The sequence below is a fragment of the Melospiza melodia genome, chromosome Z, assembly GCF_035770615.1.
Source record: "Melospiza melodia melodia isolate bMelMel2 chromosome Z, bMelMel2.pri, whole genome shotgun sequence".
Classification (NCBI taxonomy): domain Eukaryota; kingdom Metazoa; phylum Chordata; class Aves; order Passeriformes; family Passerellidae; genus Melospiza; species Melospiza melodia.
Window position 1 is genome coordinate 60,733,401 of NC_086226.1, and position 16,479 is coordinate 60,749,879.

The 16,479-nt window shown below is 37.0% G+C and overlaps 1 long non-coding RNA gene across 1 annotated transcript; it reads left to right on the plus strand.

Moving 5' to 3' along the window:
• The first annotated feature begins 349 nt into the window (after window positions 1–349).
• On the plus strand, window positions 350–10,630 carry LOC134432321 (uncharacterized). Its single transcript, XR_010031294.1, has 3 exons — window positions 350–510; window positions 4,416–4,612; window positions 9,674–10,630. It is a non-coding gene; the product is annotated as an uncharacterized LOC134432321 (long non-coding RNA).
• Window positions 10,631–16,479: the final 5,849 nt, after the last annotated feature.

A 16,479-nucleotide genomic window follows, 5' to 3' on the forward strand; every position in this document is an offset into this window, starting at 1 on the left:
ACGTATCATTCTTTTCATTCACTGCTATCACATGGAAGCTATTTTCGCATCATATTTCTCGACAGTTTTCTGAAATTAAAGCTTAGTTTTACAATAACAAGTGACAAGAATGGGTTACACCTAGATCAGCCATTTTCATACACCAATATGTACCATATACCTTAATTCTGTCACTTGCTGGTATCTTTACAAAACTGATTCATGTGGGAGAAAGTTGGATTTGAAATTATTTTATCTTGGCAATTTATAATCTTGATTTTCCATGCCAAAGTTGTTTTACTTCATGAAGTGGTTGTACTTTCTGTTTGGTGACAAAGCTCATGTTTTTCAACTTCAGGTGGCAAGAGGATGTGTTTAGAAAGATTCAGTTTTCATTCAGTCAAGAATACCGAATCTGAAGTAAGCGTAATGTGTTTGTCCTTAGTCTGAGAAGAGGCATACAAAAAAATTTGGTTTTTTCTCAGTACAAACAGAGATTTCCAGCTCTGAGGTCCCAGGAACAATCTAGAGGTATGTCTTAATTGCACAGAAAGATAATTGCCTGAATTGCCAGTTTTCCCTCCAAGCATAACAAGTTGAATTTGTGCCATGAAAGTTAGAGTGAACTCAATGTCCAGTTTTGTTCTGGACATGTATTTGAAGCTTGTGTTAGATCATGTTCAACAAAAACAAGGAGACCAGGAAAAAATTTAAAATCCACTGAGAACATGAGTGTTTTCCCTCAGGCACACCCCCAAATAAAATACTTCTGGTAGGTCTTAGTGAGTGATTGTGAAAGGCATCTGCACCAGACAGATGCATAAAGGAAAACAGGATCTAGCTTTTCACTCCAGAGGAAGAAACAGGATCTTTATCTTTGAGTGGGTAGGGAAATTTGTCTACCTGGACATGATGGGAAGTGAATATGGGAACAGAAAGAAAAACAAACAGTCATTAAAGTGAAAACCAAAGAGAAAAATTGCAGTAATGGCTGAGGCAAGAAGATCTAATAGTACAAGTGTCAAATAAATGAAAGTTGAGTAAAACACACTGGAACAACAGAATTTGCTCCAAAACCAGGTCTGTACAATTGGGAAATATACTTAGTCAGAAACCTGCTCATGCAGCAGTAGGTTTGCATGCAGGTAGTCCTGTAAACTCCCTACGAAAAGGACAGGAAAGTCCTCCAGTATTAAACTTGAAAATGTTGTCAAAAAACTAGGCTCTTTGGTTTCATTATAGCATAACAAAAACAGGATATTGATCATTTGTAACCTGAATACAAGGCATGTCAGAGATCAGAGAGAAGGAAATATGTCAGTCTTCATTAGTTCTGCCAGGATTGTCCTAGTAATGATTACATTTTAGCACAATCAAATTGGAGACCCTTTTGTGAAAAAGATACATTTCTTAAGTATTCCATATATATTGATAAGCATAGTCACAAAAGACTACAACAGACTTATCTGGAATCTTAAACCTTGGAGAACCTTTCATTAAAAAGGGCCTTGGTTCCATTTCTCATGAATAAACAGTTAATTCTAACTGGAATGCTGAAGATATTCTTACCTACCATGGTAGCAGTCTTCAGAGGGTAGCTGTCTTTGAGTCACATGGGACCCAATGCAATTAAGGAGATAAGAGATAAAAGTTAAAACCAAAACAACAAAATTAAAATGGAAACAGAACCTTTGTATTACATAGGGAAATTAAATGAAAGCTGAATATTACAGACGTTCCTTTCTGAGAAACTTTTCCTAAAAATCCATATAATCCTCTCAGTTGAAAGCTGTGGGTCAGAATCCCCAGTTACAACTCCCTAATAGAATAGAAGATAGGACAAAGCCATTAGCTCTTTTGATGAGTTTTGCAAGGCTAATTCTTCTTATTTTTGTTCCCACAAACTTGTTTGCAGACATGCCCTTAGCAAAAGAGACAAGCTGACGATTTTTGTCTTACCTAGTAAATTACAATACAAAGCTGAGTAATACATACAGACACCACTATTTTATTGCCGTCACAAACTATCTTGAAAGCAGGGCCCAGGAGATTGTTCTTAGTCTATAAATAATTTAAATAAATTAATCCAAGTTAGATTTATCTTTGCATGTTAGACTATGTCCCTTTTGTTCAATTAGAATCAATGGCTAGAGTTTGCACTCTATTCCCATTTATTGCGAGGTAGCAAGCAGTCATTGGCATAGGCACAATATTCTGCCACAAAACATAAAACATGAGAAAAAAAAATTCTATATTTTTTGTTCTGAATTCTGTTCTATGTGTTGTCATAGAAGGAATGTTTGATAGCAAGTTGGTAAAAAATTTGTCAGTGCACAAAGAATTGAGAACAAATGAAGTGATATCTCCCTGTAATCTCATTGATCAAAAGCAACTTGTGTGTTTGGCTTATTTATCAGTTTGAAACTCCCCTAGTGCTTCTAGAGTCTCACCAAGGGATACTGCTGACCAGAACTTAAGCCAAAAAAACATTTGTCCTTTCTGAAGCCAGCTTTTAGTTTGCAAGCCAAAAGTCAATTCTGAGTTTTAGTGTGTTTATCCAAGGATAACAAAAACCCCTCATCATGAAACACTCAAACAGCCCCAAGAGTAGACAATTACTTGGAACTAGTCAGTGACTGAGATGCTACAGATGTCATGGAAAAGAAAACTAATGTAATTTTTCTTGAGCAGTCAGGGCATTGGACAGTCTTTACCAGCATCTTTGTCTCTGACACTAGAGTTTTCTCTGGTGATACTTCAGGATATTATTATGCTAAGTCTTGGAAAGAATTATTAGGTAGTATTGCACCTACAACTGTGATAACAGTGGCTTACCAGTCTCTTAAGAGGCAGCAAAACAAAAATTTTTACAGAGCTTTTTATAGGCAGTCTGGATCAGGAAGTGTTGCAGACAATAATGAGGAAATTTTTAACCATTATGTATTTTGGAGATTTCTAGTTGGAGTTTATATATAATATGGATTCTTTATACTACACTGGTGTTATCTCCAGTCCTGTATGAAAAGCAAGATCCAGAAAAGGGCATGATAAAAAGCATGGTCCATAACAACCATAATTATTGCCTTCATTGCTACTTACAGAAAACACTATATTTTTAAACTGTTCAGGGGATTTGGTGTTCATATAGGTGCTACAATTTCCCAGGGCAATAAGTTTATTCATATTTCATCTGTTCAAGTAGAGGTATTTTAGCCAGCTGAATGAAATTATTTAGGTATTTTATTTCGATATTAACTTAAGTACGAAATGGAAAAGTTCTAAAATAAATATATCCAGTAACCTACTGGACTGAGGGAAGTCCATCTGTCATTTCATTTCACTGGGATTCCAGCCATGGTAGATACCATGAATGGAGGTAAGTTGCATCATAAATCAACAGCAGAATGGTATCAAGATCCTCAGAAGGGCTGAGGATATCTCATGGTTAATAATTTAGTTAAGGTCTGTAATTCACTACTGAGGTTAGTGGACTTATAATGTACCACTTGTTAAGAAGTGGTGTCTGTGTCTAATATTAAAGTAAATGTTAATGGTCATAACAGTACCTGAAAATTTGTTACATTACGCCACAACTTCCAGCTAATCCAACACCCTAATGTCAAATAAGCGTGTGCAGAGCTGAACCAGATTTAATAGATGCTGTTGGGCCTAGCAGTTCAGGCTTGGTACCAGAAGTGCTAGAAAAGCCCAGCAGATAAAGAAGCCACAGGAGCAGCAGCTGCTGAAAAGGTGGCGGAGATTGTAATACAACTTATGTTTAATAAATCCTGATGCAGCCTGATAAGCAGGTGAAGGTGACCCAGCCAGACATTAAGAAGTTCTAATTTTAATTTTGTTTTTGTAAGAGCACAACTGAGGTACCTTACTTCAGCCATGTCTATTCAAAAAATATGTCTGTGCTCATTTTGGCCAGGATAGAGTTAATTTTCTTCATGATGTCTGGTATGGAGCTTGTTTTGGATTTATACTGAACACAGAGTTGATAATGGAGAGATGTTTTTATTAATGCTGAGCAGGGCTTGTACAGAGCCAAGGCCTTTTCTGCTTTCTGCACTGCCATGCTGGCAAGGACATTGGGGGTGCATGGAAGGCTGTGAGGAACTAGGACAGGTGACCCCCAGCTGCCCAAAGGGATGTTCCTGACCATATGGCATCATGCTCTGTTATAAAATGGGGGGAAGGAGAAAGAGGGGTGTTGTTTGGAGTGATGCTGTTTGTCTTTCCAAGTTACCTGCATATGATGGGGCCCTGCTCTCCTCAGGAAGGCTGAACACCTGTTTGGTCATGGGAAGGGGTGATTAATTCCTTGTTTTGCTTTGCTTCTATACATGGCTTTTGCTTTTCTTATTAAACTGTCTTTATCTCAACCCATGGGCTTTCTTCCTTTTATCCTTCCAATTCTCTCCCTGATCCAGCTTGTGGGAGAGAGAGCAAGTGCCTGTGAACGGCTTGCTTGATGGATGAGGATAAACTGTGATGATGTCGCACTGCAATAATCACAGGAGCTACAGAATACCTACAGAATGTACAGCCTTCTCTTGGATTTTGTTGTCAAGCTTACATAAACTAAATGAAATTACACAAGAAATTAATTCTTCATTGCATGAAGAAGGTGAGAATTTCTTACCATACTGTAAACATTGATTAGGCTTGCATGTAAATAATTCGCTCATGGATTATAAAAATTCTTTAGACTTCAAGAGAAATTGCTTATGAGTTCTGCCTGCAGGGTTGGAGCCTCAGAATTTCACAGACAAATACTGATGCATCTTTTTGTTAAAGCTAGAAACCATCCCAAAATATGTTTCAATACACAAAATGTCATCATCTATATTAATTTGCACTTTTATCACTATGTCTTAAAAAGATTTTTTAAAATTAAAACTACAAGTTTGAGAGAATCTATGGACAGACTCAACTGGCAGGGGGTGGAGTGGAGTTAATTTTCTTTATATAGTTATTTTGGTGATGTTTTGGATTTGTGATGAAAACAGCATTGATGACACTTAGATTCTTTAGTTATTGCTGAACAGTGCTCATTCAGTGTAAAGTCATTTTTGCCCCTCATGCTGCCCTGTCAGCAAGTAGGCTGGGGTGCACAAGAGTTTTGAGGGGTACTCAGTTGGGAAAACTGGCTCCAGTTGATCAAAGGGGTGTCCTATGCTGCCAACAGGTTAAACCACAACACAGGACCAGGAAAGATGCAAGCATCTGAAGATATCCCTAAATATACAGATTTTGGGGATATGCTAGTACAAGTGCACTGTTCAAGATTGCTGTACCTCCAGGGAAAAATATTAGCACCAGAAAAAATGTAGTTCAAACATGATTGGTAATTCTTCCTTCATGTTTTTTCTCTACCGTTGATGAAAGCATTCCTTTTGTGTCCACTACTAACATAAAGCCAGTTAGAAGTCATTTTCACAGTGAGAGTGAGACTTTTTGTAAGAAACATCCAATGCTTGTGCTAGGAGAATGGCTGGACATGAATTTCACACAAACTCATGAAAAACTGTTGAAGTGAAAGAAAGACCATATTATCTTCAGTAACTGAATTTTAATAACAGTTATTTTGAAGCAGGCACGCAAGTGTGAGACAGCCACAAAGCAAAAGTCATAGAGATGATAGGGATGGAAATCTGAATGCTGAGTTTTCTGTGGCTTTGTTCTTGGAGCAGTAATAGTCATGCTACTTTTGGACATTTCATATCTCAAGAAAGCCTGATGTTATATCCAATGATCAATTCTAACAATATACAAAAAAAAATCCTCCAAAAAATTGAAGAGCTTACATAACTTGTAATAATATCTTGGTACTGTTCTCTTACGTGTATGTAACATCTTCTCTTGTATAAACTGTGAACAACTAGAGCATTGTAATTAATGCTTAGCCTACATTTTAACAGTTGAAGTGACATTGAAATACATTTTCAATCACTTCTGATATATTTTAAAATCTATTTGGAAATATTATATATAGATTTAGCAGAACAATTACATTTATTTATCCAATTTTACAAATTTATTCATTAATTCCTCTCTACAGGTCTGAAAATTGTAATTAATTTGCCAACTTTTCCAAGCTCTCATGCATACATTTTGGATGAAAACTTCTTCATTTAACTTTAAAAACTTGATTGTTTCTGCTTAGTATTCTTCATTATAAAGTAATTACTTTAAGATGATATGGAATAAGTAAAATTGATTCCAAATAAAATATAATTCTAGCACCCTTTTTTATGTACTCTTTAGCCACAGATTTGTTTTCCACTTTATAGTTTTTCTTTTATTGTGAAGTACCTATGATTGACACTTATTCTTTAGAATTCCCTCTAGAGACTCATCCTGGAGACAAGACTACTAGTAGGATGACACTGCCTTCTGGGAAAACAAAAGCGGTAGACAATCTGGTACTCTCTTGAACAGTTTTCCTTTCAATGCTGATAGCAATTTAAATCAAGTCCAAATCACAGCATTTGGCCCAGTATATCTTTCTAGTTTCCTATATTCATATTTTCAATAGAAACAGAGAGTGAGACTGGAAGCTGGGGATTCACACATCCTGCATACACTGCACTTCTATACAGGTATAGGATTTTGAAGGAATATTGATGGGTTCTTTACACTGTCCAGGAAAGATAATACTCCCAGGCCAACCTTGAGGAGAAGGTAAGAATTAAAACAGTAGGGAAAAGCTGGCAATAAGCATGATCTAATAGAAGAGTTCATTGTGTCAGCTCAGGCAGTTGTTTTCTCAACAAAACCCCTTTTTCAGCTTGGACACAAGCAGTAATGGATATCTGCTAAGTTAACTGTGAGCATCTAAAGATGTGTGGGCTAAAGTACAGCTTACAAAGTTTGTCAATGCCAAGGTTAGCAGACGCTCCCAAAAAAAAGTAAATGAAGTTTTGAGTTTGGTTCCCAATAGATTTAAAAGGTTAGAAAGGGAGTTTTGTATTGCCCCTTTTTTCCCCCACCTTAGAAGCTAATGAACTCTTCAAAGAAAAAAATCTGTTTATTCCCATTGGCAACCAATAACCCAAATGAAACAGATATGTGTGTTCCACTGGGATTTATACCATTTGCTCTAGCATTTATATTACTGGCTTGTACAAAGGAAAGAAATAGTAGTTTGAGCTCATAATATGTTGGGCAAAATATCAAGAAGATTAGGCCACATGGTAGAGCAAGGTCTGATGAAAAACATACATTTACTGCAGAGAAATTTTTATGCCAAAATCTAAGAAATCCTACTGCAAAACAGTGTCTGCCTTGTATCATAGTCTTTTATCCACTCTCCCGCCATAAGATTTTCTTAGGAACAAACTAGCCCTTAGCAAAAAGGATCGGAATAGCAGATTATTTCTAAAAGATTAGGAGAATTAATGTAGGCATGGAGAAAATAAAAGATAGAAACTAAGAAAATCTAGATAATTTTTTTTATTAGCAAAAATATTAATCTTTTCCTGTTCCATAAAGTGATGACTGCCACAAATACTACAGATGTTAAAACCACAGATGTTGAAGGAGACCATCAAATGCACTTTAAGATGTTTATAATATTTATTATATGACCTCATTTGAGATTCATTCTAATATTAATTATGCACTGCAGCTGGTAGTCCACTATTTCCCTAGGGAATAAAATGCTTCCAGTGCATCACATCCATGAAAAACAAGCTACATGTTAGAAAACTCTTCCTTCATACATTTCAAGGCTGCAACCTTTCTCTCCACTGCTCAGCAAGGAGTTATAAGCCAGAACACAGTTGCTGTCTACAAAAATGAACAGTCCGACATCTGAGTCCTTCTGACTAGCCAGAACAATGTTGATGGCACATCTTTTTTCACAGTTGTTACCCCAGGCAGCATTCTGCCAAGAAGGCTCAATAGATCACAGAATCACAGAAATTCTAGGTTGGAAGAGACCTGTAAGATCATCGAGTCCAACCCATGTTCTAACACCTCAACTAGATCATGCCACCAAGAGCCACATCCAGTCTTTTTTTAAACTCTTTGAGGGATGGTGACTCCACCACCTCCCTGGGTAGATGATTCCAGTATTTGACCACTCTTTCTGTAAAATACTTCCTCCTTAATTCTAGCTTGCATCTCGCTTGACGCAGCTTGAGACTGTGTCCTCTTGTTCTGTCTGTTGTTGCCCGGAGAAAGAGACCGACCCCCAGCTCACCACAGCCACCCTTCAGGAAGTTGAAGAGAATGATAAGGTCACCCCTGAGTCTCCTTTTCTCCAGGCTGAACAACCCCAACTCCCTCAGTCGTTCTTCATATGGCTTGTGCTCCAAGCCCCTCACCAGCCTCATTGCTCTCCTTTGGACACGCTCAAGCATCTCAACGTCCCTCCTCAAGTGAGAGGCCCAGAACTGGATGCAATACTCCAGGTGAGGCCTCACCAGTGCTGAGTACAGGGGCAGAATGACCTCCCTGCTCCTGCTGGCCACACTATTCCTGACACAGGCCAGGAGCCCTTGGCCTTCTTGGCCCCCAGGGCACACTGCTGGCTCATGTCCAGCCGGCTGTGGACCAGCACCCCCAGGTCCCTTTCTGCCTGGGCCCTGTCCAGCCACACCATCCCCAGCCTGTAATGCTGCAGGGGGTTATTGTGGCCAAAGTGCAGGACTAGGCACTTGGAGTTATTGAAGCACAGCCTTTACTTTCAACCTTTTCTAAGCTGAGCTCAGTACTTCCATGCTGCAGAACTCACCCTCACAAGCACTGCTTTATCCAATGCAATTTTTTCTTCTCAAATACATTTTGGCACCATTGGGTAATATTCTGTTTCCTACTGACACAGAAGAAGCATACTGGCGACAGTTAATTCTGTCAAATCTGTATGAATTGAACATTTACTTTGATTCTTATTATTTTAATCCTTCGGCATTAATAGTAGCATTTGGTTATGATTCACTGACTTGCTTTCCATTTTTGTTGTTCCAACATGTAGACAAAAATACCAGAACTATATTGATGGCATCCCTTTTTTCACAGTTGGTTGTATCTCATGAAAGAGCCCCACAGAGGAGAAAAAACTGTTAAGAGGGAGGTAAAATAAGATTTCTTAATAAAGAAGTTCCCATTCTAGGAGTAGGCATGTCTCAGGAGGAAAAAACATGAGGATATTTCCCCAGCTGTCAGGGAAGATGAGCACAGAACAAACTATTTTACTCTAGCAATAACAAGAAAGAGCATATCAAGCCCCTGTTGCAGCATAATGGGATTTTCAAAGTCATATTTTTATGAGGCACAACACTAATGTTGCAGAAAAGCTACAAGGTGAGAAACCGCATTTACCAGCAGTTTATGAGGATTGTTATGGACACAGCTCTTTTGGTAATACTGTGCTGATTTAGTAGAGTTTCAGGCTCTGTTAAGCACAAATAATATAACATATTAGGTGTAGTTAAGGCAAGTACTCTGTGTGAAAGCTGAGTGCTCCATAAAAGGTACCAGATACTTTTGACATATATGTGATGTCCCAGAGACCTGGATGTATTGCATATATGTATTCCGCCTCAGGCACAGACATTACTTTTGCTAAAGATGTTTATGGGATCTCTTTTCTTTGATAGGGGTGCTAGTTCTAGTATTATCACTTTAGGTATTCTTGTACAAGTTGGCAGATTCATATCACCTCTTCTCTTCATTTTTGCAGGGTGAAACTTGGAAGAAGGAATTGGGTCTCTCGAAACTTCCCTCTGTTTGTGTCCACCAAATTTTCAGGACTGCCATATAAGCTGTTACTGTTGTTTTCCTGTGCTAGATATATAGTACATTTTTTCTGAATGGGAAAACACTTCAGATACTGTACCGTATTAATTTTTCTGTTTGTCATTGTTTGCTTTTTTGTACTTCTGTAATGCCTTTATTCCTCTGGAATCAGTTTTAAAAATTACAGGCCCACTGCATTCAGGTTTCTATTAAGTATGACAGCTTGGTTCTTGGCTGATGCCAAAATATAATTTGATTGAGTGAAGTATAAATGACACCACATGATTTCTCTAATGATGCTTTGCTACTGAGGAAGTTTTCCTTTTGGACTAAGATGAGTGATTTTATATCTCACCCTAGACTTCAGTACTTGAAGTCACTGTCATTTTTCTGTGCATTACATAGACCTGCTATGTTAGATATATAATGTCTTGCAAAATAAAGTTTCAAATCATCTGTCTTCAAGCAAACTTATTTTGGAAAATCAGGTTTCAGGGCTCTTGGAGAAGTTGTGGAGTCTGTAGCTGTATTGTGGTGTTGACTGTCAAATTGCTCAGGATGTGGTCCCACTTATCCTCAGTCAATATACCAGTTTTTGCCTGCTTAGCTTTGAAGATTGAAAACCTTTTTTCACACTACAAAACATTATTAATTTGGGGGGCAAAGGGTGTGTTCCCAAATCTATGGCATATGCAGAAAAATATGACAGAGATTTCTAAATATTTTGCCAAATATTATTTGTAGTTCTAGAACTCTCTCTCTGCTCGTCTTTTTCACAGTCTTACAAAGGTCCAGGACAGGCCAAAATTACAGTCTGAAGTCCAGGTGAAGAACCAGATTCCTGCAAAATTTTACTTGCCTTGTATTTTAAACAATTTTTTCCTTCCCTTTAGAAAACAGTCCTAGCTCATAATGTGCATACCAAGCTATTGCTTTCTGTTTCATTTACTAAACACAATAAATGTTTTAGTCCAAGACAGTTTTTAAAATAAAAACCCTGTCTGAAAATCTTAGTTTGTACTAGTATCCATTTATTTCTTAAGTACAGAATAAGGGACTCTCTGTGGAAACTCATTTTGCAGTTCTGCATCCTGCAGCATCTCCGCTCCTGTCACTTTACATCTGTGTAGGAGATGGCTCCACAGCAATGATATCATCCGCAAAAGTGTGTGTCTTGGTTTGAAAAGACAGGTGTCTGCTAAGGAAGGCAGGAGCACCTCTTGAAATGGAAAATGTAAACTCCTTCCCTCTGAACTGTTATAATTTTGAAATTAAGGAGCTCTCAGGCAAAGATAAGGGTGTAGGAATAACAGTTCTCTGTCAGGAAAAATAAAAATGCAGTAATACAAACCAACACTGGCAGAGTCAGAATACAACCTGACACCCTGTGGGTCAGGGTGTTGGTAGCAGTCTGATTGAATGGTGGCTGCAATCCTCCTGTAGTGACAGGGGTGGTTCTGTTGGAGCAGGGATCCTGTAGAAGGGCATGATCTTCCTCTGATGAAAGTCCAGTGGTGGTGTAGATGGGCCTGGTCTTCCTCTGGGAATCCAGTGGAGAAGAAAGCTGCTCCTCTGGGGATCTAGTGGGAAGACGCTCTCTGTGATGTTTCACATCTCAGATTATATCCAGGTAGGAATGCTTAGCTCCTCCCCCTGGGCGGAGCATCTCACAATGGGATGATGTGATTTTATCAGTCATGCAGTGACACTCAATGGCCCATTAACAGAAGATGTCTTCTGAAGGGAGGATTGGTCATGGAAGAGATAAAGAAAACTGCCCGGCCTCTAACAGATGGCAGTAGAATACACCCCCCAGGCCACATCTTGCATGTGCAACCTCAAACTTTTAACAGTCTTTTAACAGTCATAATAACGTCTCTGACAATAAGATGCATTTTCTAAAAACATAGATATGTAGTGCTGTGTCTAGTTCTGGGCTCCTCAGAGAGACGGAGCTCCTGGAGCAGGTGCCGCAGAGGATAGCATAGATGATTAAAGGATTGGAGTATCTCTCTTATGATGAAAGGCTGAGGAAGCTGGGCCTTTTCAGGCTTCAGAAGAGACAAGTGAGAGGGAACCTTCGCAACGTGTATAAATATCCAAATGGACAGTGTCAGAGGATGGAGTCAGGCTCTTCTTGGTAAAAGTAATGAGACAAGAGGAAACGGGCAGAAATGGCTGCGCAGGAGGTTCCACTGAATATTGTCCAGAGAGGTGGTGCAGTCTCCCCCACTGGAGATACTCAAGAACCATCTGGATGCAATCCTGTGCTGTGAATGCTAGGATGCTCCTTCTTCATTGAGCTGGGAGGTTGAACCAGATGACACACTGTGATCTCTTCAAACCTGATTTGTTCCATGATTCTGTATTATCCATTAATGGCAACTCCATCTTAAAACATATAATTCTAGCAAAGCAGCATTTTTTTGTAATTTTGTGTGGATCTCAATTACTTCCAAAGAGAGAGAAAGAGTAGTTAAACCTCTTTGCAATCTCATTTCTGTCCAGTTCCCAACATTATGTTTAATAGTAACTAAGAAGCAATGAAATTTGGATTTCATGTTATTAATTATTAATTATTACACAGTAGATACCATAACTTCTGTATGAAAACACAGTAACTACTCTTGTTCTTAGCTGGGGCTCTGGCTTTTCTTATATGAAATATTCAGTTTAGAAATGCACAACTGAAATGCCAGAGCAACCTAATCTCTATGCTGAAATGTGATGATGTCTGTGTAGGTTTTAACTGGCAAATAATCTTGTTTGTTTACACTGTCAACCAGTACAATCCATGCTACTTTAGCATGGCATCATTCCTAAAGCCATGCTTCAGGCCAAGGCTTATTAGCTTGGGCTCTGTGATACTCTAATTGCAGTTAAATCGCTTAGGTTCTCAGAGAAGCACATTCATGCCTGTTGTAGCATGCCATTTAGTATTACCTCAGGAAGTAAACGTCTTAATTAATAATCCCACTATAACTAGCGTGTACTTTTGCAATTGCAGTTGTTGTCTCTGGAGCTCCTGTTGCTGCCTCTGAGATTGGCTTCCCTGTGGACCCAAACTGAAATGGTCCAGTATGTTTAATTCTGCACTGAAGGAGTGTATATAACATTGATTATGTTACAGTAGGTGGAAAGCCTACAGAACTCAGCAACTGCTTAAACAGTAATCAATACATCTTCATTAAGCTAGTGGTTCTTAAGCCTTTCTGAGCCGTATTGCTATCAAATTTGTAAGTTTCTTTCAAACTATTTTTTAGGACTATCAGAAAATCTTATGCTTCTGTTCATCAGTTTTCAATTTTATCTCTTTTTTCTTCAGTATTATACAAAATAAATCTTTGTTTCGGTATGTTTGGCATTGCCTTTTCACATCACATGATATTATCCAGAAATTGTGGTAGTCTATACCAAAAAGGGGCAAAACAAAGAGCAGTTTTCCATGTTATGTTTTTACGTGGAAAAAAGACTGGCCTATTTCCCCATTAGTAATTCTAAAATGAAGAAATGGTAATTATAGATTAAACTCTCCTGCATCTCCTTATCCTTTTTTTGCTCTAACAGATGAGTTTAAATGACACAAAATATGGTTAGCCAGGTGTTTGTATTGGCGTTTGATGGAAATGTATACAGCAATTATATAAAAATCTCCAGAGAAATTACAAATATCTAATACCTTTCTTTAAGATAGATTGTGCCCAGTTTTCTGACTTCTATTTGGAATAACAAAAGAAGTCATGAATAGCCAAGTACTGACAGTCTGCCAAATGTTGATTTGAATATAAGAAGTTGCGGTGACCTGGCCATTATATTGAAAGAAAACACAAAGTTATTTAATCTGTCAACCTAACTAGAGTTGAAGATTGTCCACCAAGATAGATACTCAGGACTCGTATTCTAATTATAAAGTATGTTTCCAGGAATCTATTCCCCCATGCCTCTATCACACCCATCTGTCATTTGTTCAGTCTCTGAAATATTCCAGAGTTGACCTTGTCCCTGTTTTCTGTTTCTGTTTCTCCCTACCACTCTTCTACTGGCAGCTTTCATACACCATGTGATACTTTGTACCGCATTGAGAAGTCAGGGTGTTTCATAAATACAGGTTTCTGGATTGTAGCATCCTTATTACTTTAAATTAGGTCTTACAGATCCGTTCTTCAAGGTTAAACAAAAGAAACAACAACAACAAAAAAATCCTTCAATTAGCCTGTTAAAAGGAAGGAATCTCCTGTAGTGCAATTACTTCCTACTTCAGTTTGCAAATCAACATTTAAAAAAAAGCAAAGAATTCAGAGCTGCTTAGATGCTATAGATTGGCCTTATTGTGACAGGGATGATAATTTATTTTTTTTTTAAATCTATACTTTAATTTTTGTATTTTTTATATTGTACTGAAGGAAGCCCCCTATATACATTTGTCTAAAAGTGGGTGTTGGGATAAATTTAAGGTTTCCTGTCTGAGGATCAGTATGAGATGGTTTTGACTGTCATATATCTGTTTTTTCCTGACAGCAAATGCAACATCTCCAGAGTCTTACAAATGTTAGATGCTCTTATTAACAGCAAAATTGTCTTCACTCACCTTGGAAGGGACTTAGTCACAAAGTCCTCTCTACTAGAAAAATCTAATGTGAATTTTATTTGATTTCTGTATTTAATTTTTTTTCACCTTCTGTAAAGCATTTCTCATAACTTTTATAATGCTTCATGCCAGAGCCTTTTCATCAATTTCATTTCATATCTTGATTTAAAGATTTTAAAAATAATTTTAAAAATCAAGTATTACTTTGCTTACATATTTGGTTAAGCAGAATGGTTTATAAAATTACAAACTTTAAAATTCTTCATGTAGCTATAGATTTTATCTTTTTACATATGTATATTTAATGCACACCCCCTTTTTAATTTAGGGTATTAAAAGGAACAACTATTGTGAAGAAACTCATGTAAAGAAAAGCTGCACTGAAGTTGCATGTCAATTTAAGTCATCCAGTATAAAATGAAAGAGACTTTAAAGTCATCAAATATTAAATGGAAAAAACCTACAGAATTACATGGCGTTATCTTCTTGTTTTATTCTGCAGGACCTTATTGTCAAATTCTGAAACACACTACTGTATAAAACAATATCATACATGGATTTACACAAAATCAATCCATTTGCCTGAAGGGAGAGATTGAAATGTGAGATTGAAATTTGCTTTGTCACAGAGATACCACAAAGACAGGGAATTTCATTTGGCTCAAATGAGACATTAGTAATCTGCTCAAATGATGGTGCAGACACAGAGAAGGTATCAAGAGGAAAGAGTAAAGTTAGATATAGCTGGACAACAAGTTAATGTAGTGAATTAGAATAATTTATCAACATTTTTAAATACATCAATATGAAGTTTATTAGAAGATCAGTTTAAGTAGAAAGCTAGGGTAGAATCTGATGCAGTGATATTTGCTGGGTAGGAAGGACTCTATGCCTATGATACTCAGTCTAGCTGAAGCTGAGATAATAAGGATTTATAAGGACTGTGAAGAGGGAAGAGCAATAGTTCAGATAAGAAATGATTCATGACTGATTGACTTTCTTTTAGCAAAAGAAAGGTCTTCATAAGACAATGCAGACAATATTCTGCATACAATAAAAAAAAAGGATTCAAGAAAAAGGGGAAAAAAGTTTCTTGACAGACCAAAATTATTCTCAAGTCTTTCTAAATATGAAAACTAAGAAGAATAAAAAGGGTCAGGTATCTTTGGACTAAGTCATTTAAGCAGGACAGTTTGAAAGAAAGTCTTTATGGAATATTCAAGTTTATCCTTGGAGCAAATTTTTCTCTGCTTTTATGAGTGCTATCTCATAGCAAACATTTATTAAGTTTTCCTTAATGAGCAGCATCATGTCAGATTGTTCATGCATAAAATCTCCAACACGAGAAAATAGTTCCTTTTACACTACTAATCTCTTGAGGTGTTTGAAGGACATAATATGCAGCACTCTGTAATTGTGACAGACAAGATCATACAATATGCAGAAACCCTAACCATTTATCTGAAAATCAATATTCAAAAATCTAAGGTTTGACTGCTTTACCAATTTTAGATTTTCTTTAGAAAATACAAACAAATATTCTCTCAGCCTCATAGGTACCTATGTAACAAACTACTAAAGAAGAAATAGCCTTAGTTAGATCAAATTCCATTTACAGAATTACTTGTACTTCTTTGAAATTGTACAAAAATGAGAGGAGTGATTTAAAAATTCTGAAAGGCCATATTTTTTCTGATGAATAAACAAATTTATGCAGGCCTAATTAGCCCATCAAGCAAAATAAAAACAAATAAACCAACCAACTCCCACCCCCAAGTAAATAACAATCAAAACTCTGTAATCTTCAGAGTGTTTAATAATAAGGTAAAGATTAATAGCTAACAGCTGACTAGCTATACAGCTGATACCTTGTTTTAAAACAGCTTTAGAAGGAAAATTTTCCAGTGCAGAGAGGTGAAATTAGAAATAAAGTAGAAAACATTTAACAAGATCTAAATACAGAATGTTAACAAATCAGCAAAACCAAGTGATTTAGGAAAAAATAAAAGCAACCACAAACAAAAAAAATATTATATAAATAGTTGAAATAAGTAATTGTAGGACTACTTTTAAATTTTTATTTTATCAGACAGATGTCCAAACCTACAATTTGATGTAGGTCAATATTCTTGCCAGTCAGTTTGTATGGATTTTTTAAATAA